This window comes from Suricata suricatta, chromosome 1, assembly GCF_006229205.1.
Source record: "Suricata suricatta isolate VVHF042 chromosome 1, meerkat_22Aug2017_6uvM2_HiC, whole genome shotgun sequence".
Classification (NCBI taxonomy): Eukaryota; Metazoa; Chordata; class Mammalia; order Carnivora; family Herpestidae; genus Suricata; species Suricata suricatta.
This window is the reverse complement of record NC_043700.1, coordinates 181,734,484-181,746,569: the sequence shown is the minus strand read 5'-3', so window position 1 is coordinate 181,746,569 and position 12,086 is coordinate 181,734,484. Positions and strand designations below refer to the sequence as shown.

Sequence of the window (12,086 nt, the reverse complement as noted above, 5' to 3'; positions counted from 1 at the left end):
TCGTGTGTTCAAGCCCAGCATCAGGCTCTCCGATGTTAATGCAGAGCTCACTTCAAATCTTCTGTCTTCCTCTCTTTGCCCCTCCCCTGCCTGCTCTCTTCTCTCTCTCTCTCTCTAAAACGACAAAACCTCCAGGAGTTTTCAGAGAAGGAAGAGATGAACCAAAAAGCCTCATGAGAACAATAAAGCCTGAGCTAGGCCTTGAACGAAGGGAAGAATATGAACAGAAAGATGGGGGAATTAGGAACTAGGTCAGGGCAGTCTGATGGAAATATAATACGAGCCACAAATACAAGCCACATGTATAACTTTCAATGTTCTAACAGCCACATCTTTTAAAAGTAAAAAGAAACAGGTGAAACTAACTTTAAAAAGTATTTAGTTAACATTTATTTAATGTATTATTTCAACATGTAATCAGTTTAAAAATGTTAATAAGATATTTAAAATTCTTTATCTTAGAAGAAGTCTTGGAAACCTGATGTGTATTTTACATTTACGGTGCTTACCATTTGCGGGTAACCATATTTCAAAAGCTCAAAAGCCTCACTCGGCTGGCTGATGGCTACCATCTTGGACAGCAGAGTGAAGAGGGAAAAAAGAATTGGCACAAACTGAAGTCTCACCAGGCCTCAGTCACTTTTTATGCACTAACTTTTTCTCACCACCCTCTCGGGAAATACAAATGGGGACACTGAGACTCTTAAGAGTCTTAATCTCTTAAGAGATTAAGTCAACAGCTCAGGAGAAGCAGGCTGACCTAGGATTGAAACCCAGAGCCCACCAATTTCGAGCTGGGTCCCTTCCACTGGAACGGGCTTCAGCAAATGCCCCCAGGGGCTGTGCGCACTGAAGCAAGATGATGCCTGAGCAAGGAGAAAACACCAGATCCCGGGGTCTGCTTCTGAGCAGCTTCCTCCCCAACCCCCAAAGCCCACACAGCACTTGTGCACCCCTCTTAGGTTTGGAGGAGGAGCGGAAAGCAAGCAAGCAAACCCTTCTCTCTCCTGTGAAGTAGCACTGAAAGCCCTAGCCCTGCTCCAAACAGCAAAGTCACGAGGGGGTGTGCAGGAGGCAAGGAAGGGCACCTGTGATCCACAAATATATGGCTTTTGTTGCAGCAAAGTGCAGGATGAGGAAGTACTGCCTCTCAGCCAGCAGAGCAAAGCCTCCCTTACACCCTTTGCGGGCTCCACTTTGTCGTCAATTACTTTTCTAAAACTATTAAGAGAGGAGAGGGGGAGAGTATAAACAGAATTAACAGTAATTTATGATCTGAAAAAAGACAGCAGGAGTTCGAAATCTGTCTCCATTAGGATACTTTCCCGGCGCTCCGCTGGACCCCCAAGCCACAGGATCCTGTAGGAAAAGGATGTTTACACAGCATTCCTGGCAGGAGAGACGCTTTTCCTTGCTCCCAGAGGGCAAGGTTCAGCCAACTTTCCACAGAGGGGTCTGGCCTGTGCTGAGCCCGTTCCGGGTGTGGGCAAACACGGAGCTTTTTAGAGTTTTGTTTTATTTCATTTATTTCGTGCTCAGTGGTCCCTCCTTGATTTCTGCAGGGACCTCCAAGTCTGCTCTTCCCCCAGTTTGACCATCAGCAAAGCCCACCTAGAGAATTGCCAAGGGAGACACTCATCAGCTCTTCAGTGAGAATGTTTCCAGGCTTCAGGATTTTCGAGACAAAGGTTTACTCCATCACCTAAGGCATGCTTTACGCCATGCAGTTTTGCTTTGTAGAACTAACTTTTCAAGTCCAGGAATTGCAAGGCCAAGAAATGTAGCAGCTTGAATTAGAGTCCAAACCGAGAGACCGTAGAGCTCCAGAATTACTGTTTCTTCCTTTTCTTTGTCTGTTCTTCTCTGGTGGGATGCTTTGGTCCAGTTGGGAACACTGTCTCTGGCACGTGCTTGCGGTCCACTCAATCTTAATGATGCGATCAAGTCTTCAGGTGAATTTTGGAGGTAAAGGGAGAGACAAAAAGAAAATTTCGTAAGCCGCCCCCAGAATCTGTTAGCTGAAGCTCTCCAGTTTAGGCCTTCCTTTCCCAGACAGTCTTTTAGATCTCTAGCGACCCCAAGTGGCCTATTGAAAATAACAGTTTTCTGGGTTTTGTTGGATTTTTTTTTCCTATGGAAAAGAAACATACTTCAAGGTTTTTTATTCCCAAATCTGTGTAGCATTTAAAAACTTCAGAGCTAGATTTAAAAAAATTTTTTTAATGAGGCGTCTAGGTGGCTCAGTCGGTTAGGCATCCGACTTCAGCTCAGATCATGATCTCGCAGTTTGTGGGTTTGAGCCCCACATTGGGCTCTGTGCTGACAGCTCAGAGCCTGGAGCCTGCTTCGGATTCTGTGTCTCCCTCTCTCTCTCTGCCCCTCTCCTGTTCACGTTCTGCCTGTCTCTCTCTCAAAAAGATATAAAAAATTTAAATGAGAGAGCTTGAAAGACCGTTAATGTCACCTGACCTCACCCACCATCTCATTTTACAGAAATAACAGATCCAGAGAGGTGAAGAGGGATTCCAAAAGTCACACAGCATGCTGGGGTCAAATGAAGAAGCAGAACAAGCAATGGCCTTAAGGGATTCTACGCGGCCAGGTTTTAGTTCCATGATGGAAGAAGAAAATCTTTCCCAAAGCCATAAAAGAAATATTGTTCTTACAGAATTCCTGTAATGAGGCTGCATGTTCTAACAGATCCAAAGTTACCTTGAGGGACACATTTCTTTTTTTCTCTTCTATGCCTATGCTGATGAGGGTGTGTTAAAGAGAATCATGGCAAGTGTGAGGCCAGTAGAGGAGAAAAGAGGGATGTCAGCATTGGGCAAGTGTAGGTTAGATGCTTATTACCAAAGCCTGGGCCTTGTGTTTGGCTCTCACTTGCATAAGCTCTGTGGAGTGGGCATTATCCTTCCCATTTTAGAAATGAGAATATCAAAGCTCAGGAAAATTAATTAACACGCCCAAGAGCAGTCAGCTACTCTATTGCAAAAGCAGCTCTCTGCATCACTTTATCTATGCATGCTTCCATTTACCCAGCCATCAAATGGGATAATAACATCCGCCTGTAGAATCAGAAAATGTTGATACTGGAAAGAGTCCTTAGAGGAGCCCGCTTTTGAACAAAATGAACCCCCAGGGATATAAAACAAACAAAAATGACAGTGAGAAAGCAAACCAAAGAGAACATGGGTGCTGTTGTAACAAACACCAGGAAATCCCATTCTCCTTAAAACAAAAATTAGAATTTCTAAGGTTTCACTCCAGGTCAAGTTTCTACTCGTCCCCCTCCTGACACCTTTCCCTTGACGTGTCTCTCTTGGTCTCCTCCTGCCATCAAAAAGCGGGACCCCCAGGGGGCACTGCCTGCCTCTTGACATCTCTGTCCCAAGCGTGGACAGAATCCCCTCTTCTATTTGCTCTGAGCACCATGGAGACGGTCTGGAATCTCCCCCAATGCTGCTCCCAAAATTACTGTGGAAGAATAGAGGTAAAGTCACACACAGTGTGGGAGAATCCTAAAATTAGTCTGATTCACAGAACATGAAATTCTGATCCAAATCTTACCAGAAGTGGTTCTATCTAGAGCCAGTCAACCCTGCTCTGCTCCAGAAAGGGCCTCAGCTCTAAAACCCTCCACGGAAGTCTTTCCAACTCTTCACAGAAGCAATGTGGCTGCAGGCTTCACGGTCTGGGAATGATTCCTACTCTTTGGTCCAGGAATTCCCTTTCTAGCAATCCACCTGAAGGAAAGCATGAAACCGTGCAGACAGCAATGTATATATACATAAAGATAATCATCACTAACTTATGTTCAACCACGGAAAAAAAAAAGACAGAAGCAAATTATACAATAGGGTTTATGATGTAACCAGAAGATGGAAGATTATGTAACCCTTACAACCTGATGTTTTTGAAGCGTTTCTAATGACACTAAATGAAAAAAAAAAACATTTTAAATGGTATTTAGTGAAAAAAGCAGAGTGCAAAACAGGTGCACATTATGTGATCAAATATTTAAAATCAAAGTAAGAGAAGTGTGAGTATATGAAGAAAAAATAGAAATGTTCTCCCCCCTAGAAAGTTTATAGTGGTTATGACTATGACTAAGTGGTAAGATTCATGTTGATTTCTTTTCTACTTACATTTTGCTTTAGTTTTACAGTGAGGCTGCATCAATGTTTAATTTGAAAATAAAAAATATATTTTTTTAAGATATTGACTCTGAAGCCCAAACAGCTGATGCATTTTCTGAGGTCACACCCTCCTTACTTCTGCTCTGTCCCCACCCTGCTCCTCCATCTTGGTGCCTTCCTCTCCACCCGCCTCACCTCTGCCCTGTCTTCTGCTTGTCCATCTGAGGTCCACGTTTATGACCCAGCTACTGTTAACCCTTTAAAGGACCCCTCAGAGTCATGTCTGTCAACATATCAGTGCAGCCTCTCATTTCCTTACTATTAACCAGAGCAACCCCGTTTAATCCACATTCCCTGTTCATTTTGGAATATTTATTTCCTTCCTTTGTTGATAGGCAGGGTCCATGTACACTTGGAATTGATTCAGCTGGTATTTACTGAGCGTCCTCTGTGTGCCAGATCCTATTCAAGCAGGATACAAGAAACAAGGTCTCGACTCTCAAGAAGCTGGACAGATCATAAATAAGCAGACAAACGAGAAGACTATCAGGTCTGATAAAGTCATGCTAAGAGTGTATGGACAGCTACTTGAGATGTGTGATGGCAAAGGCCTGGGGCAATATCAAGGGTGCATGTTAATGCCAAGATGTCTGGAAAAGCCCAGCTTCTCCAGGGCTTGTGTATTACCAGTGAATGTTAGCACTGGCCAAGAACTCCCAGAAAGAGAGCTGCAGGATACCTTGAAAGGCAGATGTGTGCACACTAGGCAATGCCAGCTGCCTCCCGCTTCCCAGTAATACTCCCTCCCTCCTCTGGCAAGCAACGTGGGTGGGAAAGAGAGACCAGAAGAGGGATGGGAAGGGACTTTTTCTATTTCAATGTCCCTGCCAAAAAGGAGACTCCTACCGATGAGCTTAGGTAGCGTGCTGCTAACTTCTCATGTGTGTCATTGTTGCTTTACCAAAAGAATAATAAAAGATTTATGGGGCGCCTGGGTGGCTCAGTCAGTTAAGCATCTGACTTGGGCTCAGGTCATGATCTCACAGTTCGTGAGTTCGAGCCCAGCATCGTGTTCTGTGCTGACAGCTCAGAGCCTGGAGCCTGCTTCAGATTGTGTGTCTTTCTCACTCTCTGCCCCTCCCCCCTCCCAAAAAAATAAACAAGCATTAATTTTTTTTTAAATCACTAGTAGCCAAACGGTTTATCTTTATTGAGTGTCATCAGTAAATATTTCAGTCTGAAGTTCTGGGAGCACATCACATGTACAACAAATTTAAGAAACCTGATACAGGATACAATGAGAATCCAAAGAGGAGACAGAACTTCACACTCATTTCTGCTTTCCCAACACCGTATTGTAACACATGCACGCACACGCGCACACACACACACACACACACACTCACACACTCACACACTCGTATTCATGTCCATCCCCCTTCCCAGATCATTCATGTTGCCCTGTGAACACCCATTCAGAACATTTTCCAACCTTTCTGCAACTTACAGAGCACTTTCTTTTTCTGGACATAAATAGAGATTTCAACGGGAACAAAAGCTATTGCTCAGTCTCCAAAAACCTCATCAAGCACCAAACAAGAGAGGAAAATGGTTTGAAGCTGATTGTAGCAGATTAAGGCAGGATGTTCAGTTCTGAGGAATCGTTGTTTGAACGGGGAATCAGATGAGCTGAAGGGCTTGTTGGAGGAAGCAAAGGAGAAGACATAAATCAAAGACACAATACACCCCCCACGGCTCTCAGGCCCCTGGAAAAATTTCAGAGAAAATTCAAGAAAATAAAAATGGAACTAGCCCCAAATATATCCCAGATGTCCACTTCTAACTCCCAAGGAACGGGAAAGCAAAATAGAATAGAGCATCTTCCAGCTTCCTAAAAATATTTAAAATGAAAATGAACCCCTTGCAATATGTCGCCCGCTAATCTGGCCTCCGGAATTTACTTTCTCTCATTTTTTAAACCAAGTAGCAAATTGACACCTAAGCATATGCTGCCTTGTTCTCTAAATGTGTCCACATGTGCCTTGTTCTCCAACCATATAAATGGGTTTTGAGGGCAAAAGCCATAGCTGGTGCTTGCACCACATCCATGGCTGCTAACAGGTGTTCAATACTTACTGATTGATTGATTGATTGATTGAAACATAAACCTTATTAATTATTTGACTGAAACATAATATGTTATATAGACACATACCACCTGTTAATAAAATGCTCACAAGCTGCCAGATTGTGTGGGAAAAGGGTTTATGAAGCTAGTGCCATATTAATAATGGTAAATAAATACCTCTTTACAGTTTACAAAGCACTTTCATAACTTTATCTCTCAACTCCTGTGACAGCCATGTGAAAGAAGTGTTGAGGTTAATTCTCCAGTCCCAGCACCTTGCGGAGGATACAACCAGATGGGCTAATTACTCAGTTCATAAAAGAATATGCGCACTCTAACCCCGGGAATCCTGGATCGAGCTGTGTTAGCAGAAACAAACAGCAGTGAGCCCTCCTCGTGGGCCTTCAAAAAGACACACAGGGTCTGAACAATAGCAGCCATGAACAGCAAAGTGAATTCATCTGGAAATAGAACCTACAGGCTTTATTTTTCATATTCCTACCACTATTAACTCATCTTTGTGCGAAGTTTTTGTTTTATTTTGTGGGATGTAATTTTTTAAATAACTTAACCCCCCCCAAATATCTGACACTTAAAACAAAACAAAACTAAGACCAAAATGAACTAGGGAAAGAAATACTAGAAAAAACAGTTCATACATCAACCTATTCCAGCTCAGCTTATTTTATTTTGACAACAAATCCAGTTTAAAACCAAGAAACTCATTAATAAACCTGTCCTTATGATGTTTCTAGACCAATTTTTCAATTTTAAAGGCTTTGAAAAGTGTGTTCAGGATTGTACAATCCTCCAAAATTTTCAGACTTTTCATGTTATAATGTCTGTAATTTACTTCAAAGTACATCAATATAGGAAGTGTAATGGGGGCGTGTGAGTGTGTGTGTGTGTGTGTCTAAATTAGTCTCAATCTACCCCACAGGGTAGGTTAGTTGACATCTGAAGAACCTTATCAGAAATATACACCCCAGGAGTGTTAATTAACATTTGAAAGATCCTAATTAGAAGTTCCAACTCCAGAAACTCCATGACAATCACTTCAAATATCAAATTCTTAATCTAAAATACAGAGGTCATTCATTTAGCAAAAGGAATATTTGAGAAATAATTTCTCACTGTTGAAATAAACAGTGTTCAAACATGCAGATTGGTTAAAATACCACCCAGGTATCTCTGCTCCACCATTAATGGAGAATAAAAATGTGAGGAGCCCAACAGTCTACTTTAGTGGGATACCGTGGCTTGGTCTCTTTGTAATACTATTTTGCCCTACTTGGCAGAGAATTCTATTCCCTGAACCAATTGGAAAGCTGGCTAATCCCACCTCTGGTTAGAATATCGCTCCATCTGCCTGCAGTAAACCCTTCTTGCAAGGTGCTTCTAAGAGTATCAGAGAGTAGAGAGCTAGAGCCTCTTCAAGAATACAAGATCAGACCTATGACCGCTGTGGTCCTGCTTCTAATAAATGTTTGCACAGGCAGAATTCATAGAAATTTCATGGTAACATATCACCTGGTAGGGAGCAAGGCTATGGGGGAGGGGATCATGGCTCTTACCTACTTACCTCCTTAGAGGCAATCAATATCCACCAGAACAACATGACAACTCTGACCAGTCAAACTACCTTTGGACATGGGGCACAGGTGGCTCAGTTGGCTAAGCATCTGACTTTGGCTCAGGTCATGATCTCAGGGCTCATGACTTTGAGTCCCATATTGGGCTGGCAGCTCAGAGCCTGGAGCCTGCTTTGGACTCTGCATCTCCTTCTCTCTCTGTCCCTCCTCTGCTTGCACTGTCACTCTCTCTCTCTCAAATAAAATAAACATTCTAAAAAATTTAAATTGTGCAAATTTCAGCTTTAACTAATACTATGTGGAATTGTTGGGCATAGAATAATATTATGCTTCCTTACTGTATTGTAGACCAAAGGGTAGGTACTTCATCCTCTCTTCTGGTATGAAGAAGTTTTGAAGGTCATTTGTGTCTCTCTCTCTGTCTGTCTGTCTCTCTCTGTCTCTCTCTCTCTCTCTCACACACACACACACACACACACACACACGCACACGCACACGCATACACAGCCACCATACAGGTCTCAAGATTCAAACTCAGAAAGGTGCTTGGGAGCTTCCCATCCCTTAATAAAACAGTTCTTCATTCCTTATTGGCTATTGATCCATATGTGTATATTTCACTGGTCAGAAATTCAGAGAAGAGGGGAGATGTGTGGCTTCCTGAACCCATACCAGAATACTCTGCACCCACCAAAATCATTTTTTTTCTGACAACATTTTACAACATGGTAAAATATTTACACATAATTATAAGTGAACAAAGCTTAGTGCTCAAGAAGATATGTAGTATGGTTTCGTTTTATTTTATATATAGAAGGAGAATGGAAGAATACATTCTCCAAAATGTGTTCTCTACTTTTCTCAGAGATGACACCACGAAAGACTTCTATTTTTTTTAATTTTATTTGATAGAGAGAGAAGGGGAGGAGAGAGAAAGAGAGAGAGAGAGAGAGAGAGAGAGAGAGAGAGAGAGAGAATTACAAGGAGGCTCCATCCCTGCCCCATCCCACAACCCTGGGATTATGACCTGAGCTAAAATCAAGAGTCAGACATTCAAACAAGTGAGCCACCCAGGCACCCCTGAAGATTCCTATTTTCAATCTTTCTACTTTCAAACTTCTTTACAAAGAACAAAAACATTTATATCCAGTTAAAAAAAATGTTACTGTAACAATTTAAATCTTTGCTCTTATCAGGGCCAGCTGAAGATCGGTGATGTTCAACAGAATATAAACCAAGACACATATGTAATTTTAAATTTTCTTGGGGCACCTAGGTGGCTCAGTAGGTTAAACATCCAACTTCGGCTCGGGTCATCATCTCATGGTTCATGAATTCAAGCCCTTCGTCAGGCTTTGTGCTGACAGCTCAGTGTCTGGAGCCTACTTCAAATTCTGTGTCTCCCTCTCTCTCTCTGCCCCTGCCCTGCTCATACTTTGTCTCCCTGTATCAAAAATAAAAACATTTAAAAAATAATAAATTTTCTAGCAACCATATTTTAAAAATCAAAAAAAAACCAGGTGAAGTTAATTTCAATAATACATTTTATTTAACCCAATGTACCTAAATATTATCATTTGAATATGAACCCAATATAAACAGTTTTTGTAAGATATTTTATATTCTCCCTTAAACATTAAGTCTTCAAACAAAATTTGGGTATATCTTACACTTAGAGCACTAGCTTTGTTTCAGACTGGTCACATTTCAAGGCCTCAATAGCTGTACATGACTCATGGCTCCTGAAAGGGACACCAGAGCTCTATATGCTAGCTACAGAAAAATTAACATCAAAAACACAATGCCAGGAGAGTAGAGGCCTCTCCTACTGTGCTTTAGACCAGCACATTCTCATGTGGTATACTGTGAAGTTGGGATTGTACAGGCCTCTGTTTAGACAGTGAATATTCACTCTTTATTCATCTATTGCTCACTGAGCCATCATACTCGGTCGGACATTTGGCCCAGGATGATGAGGTGAAGGGAAAGGTGGCAGGCCCTCTGGGGGCCTACTGTCCAATGGGTGAGACTGACCATTAATAGACTGTTGCAGTAGCACACTGTAGATGTGATGATGACACATTCCATGGGGTGACTAGCACACAGATGATGACAATGGCATCGACGGAGCACAGCTTCCTGCAGGAGGGGACAGTTGAACTGGTCCTGAAGATGAATGGAGAGCCTTGACAGTGGTAGTGGAATGGGCAACAGGCACATATCTGCAAAGGGACACAAGCCTCTCTCCCAGGACAGGGTAAGGTCAGGAGTGTCTGGATCACAAGATGTATCAGAAGAAGCACTGGGAAGTAGGAGTAGAGAGAGGCCAGAGACCATGGGGTGGAACACAAACACAAGAGACAGGGATTCGATTCATGTTCTGGAAAGACCACTTTGGTTACTATATGGAGCCAGACTGGAGCCATAGTGCAGCAGGCCTTGTGAGGACCAGTTAAGAAGGGAGAACCAAGCCCATGAGAGAGCTGAAATACACTGTGGCAGCAAAGCATGGACACAAGCAGAGATAAAATTAACAAAACTTAGTGAGCGACAGGAGGTTGGGTGTGCGGAAGATGGGAGAAGGATCCAGTAAAGATTTACTCTCGCTGTCCAAGTCTGGCTCAGTGCATGGACAGTCATGACTGTCAACAATGGCGGCCATCCTGTTTGCATATGGAAGACCTCATCACTGGAGTTCAGCAACCTCAGCCTCCACACCGATCCAACCGGAAGACGAAGCTTGAGCTCACATCTCTCTCCATAACCATTCCAGCTGCCACCAGGGCCCAGTGCTCCCAGGACTGGGGCTACCCTGGCCCGCTATTTGGATGTGGAGATCTTCAGGGGCCTAACCCCTGAAGATCTCCATGCCAGAAACATATTTCCAGCAAATATAATTTCTTCTACAAAGTACAAATATCCAACACATGCCAAAAAATACTAGTAATGTTATCCACATTTTTAGAACACCCTGTAGTTTCCAAGGCACTTTATAGGTTTCCCATTTGCTCTCAAAGCAATGTCTCCACCCCAGTTGGTGATCTGCCAGGCTGACCTGACCCTGTCTTTCCCTCATTGACCCCTCCCCCACCACCCCTACCTCAGATCTGTTTCCCAATCAGACCTGCAGCTCCTGGACTGTGTCATGCTCTGTCTCTCACTTACATCTGCACTTCTGAATGTGCTAGACTTCTACCTGGAAAGCCTCTCTCACCTCCTTCCCCTTGCTCATCTCTTTTCTGTCTGCTCTTCCTCCAGGAACACTTTTAAGGCCATCCCCGCCCCACCCCAGGCTGAGATAGGGGGCCTCTCCCTTGGGTTCCCTTAGCAACTTGTTCATATCTTCCCCTAGTCTCTGCCACACTGGATTGGAGGGGCCTGACTGCATCTCTGCCTGAGGTCTATCTTTTAGACTGTGAGGGACATACAGGCACCTTCTGGGTCTTGTTCTACCCTTTTTAATCCTTGCCCAGACTCTCGCACATGTATTGAATGGATTAACAGTATTTCATTCTTGCTCTTAGCACCTCAAGTCTAGTGGGTTAAATAGTGGCCCCAAAAAGATGTGTCCAAGTGCTAGCCTTCATCTCTGTGAATATGACCTTATTTGGAAATGGGATCTTTGCAAATTCAGTTAAAGGATCTCTGGATAAGATCATCCTGGATTGGGGTAAAAATCCTAAATCCAACAGTGTCTTTATAAGAAGAGGAGAGGACACCCAGAGATAGGCAGGTGGGAGAGGCCTTACAGTGACAGCGCAGAGATTAGAGCAATGTGTCTAAAAGCCAAGGAGTGCCAAAGATGGCTGGGAACTCCCAGAGGTAGGAAGAGACTTGGAGGGATTCTCCCTCAGACCCTTCAGAGAGAGCAGAGCCAATGCTTTCATTTTGGACCTACAGCTTCCAGAACTGTGAGAACGTCTGCTGTGTCAAACTACCATATTTGTAGTAATTAGTTACAGCAGTCTAGGAAACTAATACAAGGGATTACTGTGAAATGGAATATGAACAAATGCATGACGTCTGTAGGCTTGAACGCAAAAAAAAAAATGCCTGCTTTGATTTTGGAAATTCCCATAAATATCTAATCTGTTTTAATTTCTCGGTGCCCCCCTTCTCAACTGGTAGTTGAGACGGTAGACCATGAATCCTGCTGAAAAGAAGCAAGTTTGTTTTTTGACTGCCCAGTTTTTCCCACTTTCCTTCTACTCTGTTACATCCCACTCC

The 12,086-nt window shown here is 43.1% G+C and overlaps 1 long non-coding RNA gene across 1 annotated transcript in view; it reads right to left on the bottom strand.

Moving 5' to 3' along the window:
- Positions 1-1,330: 1,330 nt before the first annotated feature.
- The window catches only part of LOC115285944, a 35,362-nt gene continuing 24,606 nt past the window's right edge, over positions 1,331-12,086 (bottom strand). The window contains exon 4 of the long non-coding RNA XR_003905765.1: positions 1,331-1,946. This is a non-coding gene — a long non-coding RNA (uncharacterized LOC115285944). The remainder of the gene's footprint in view (positions 1,947-12,086) is intronic.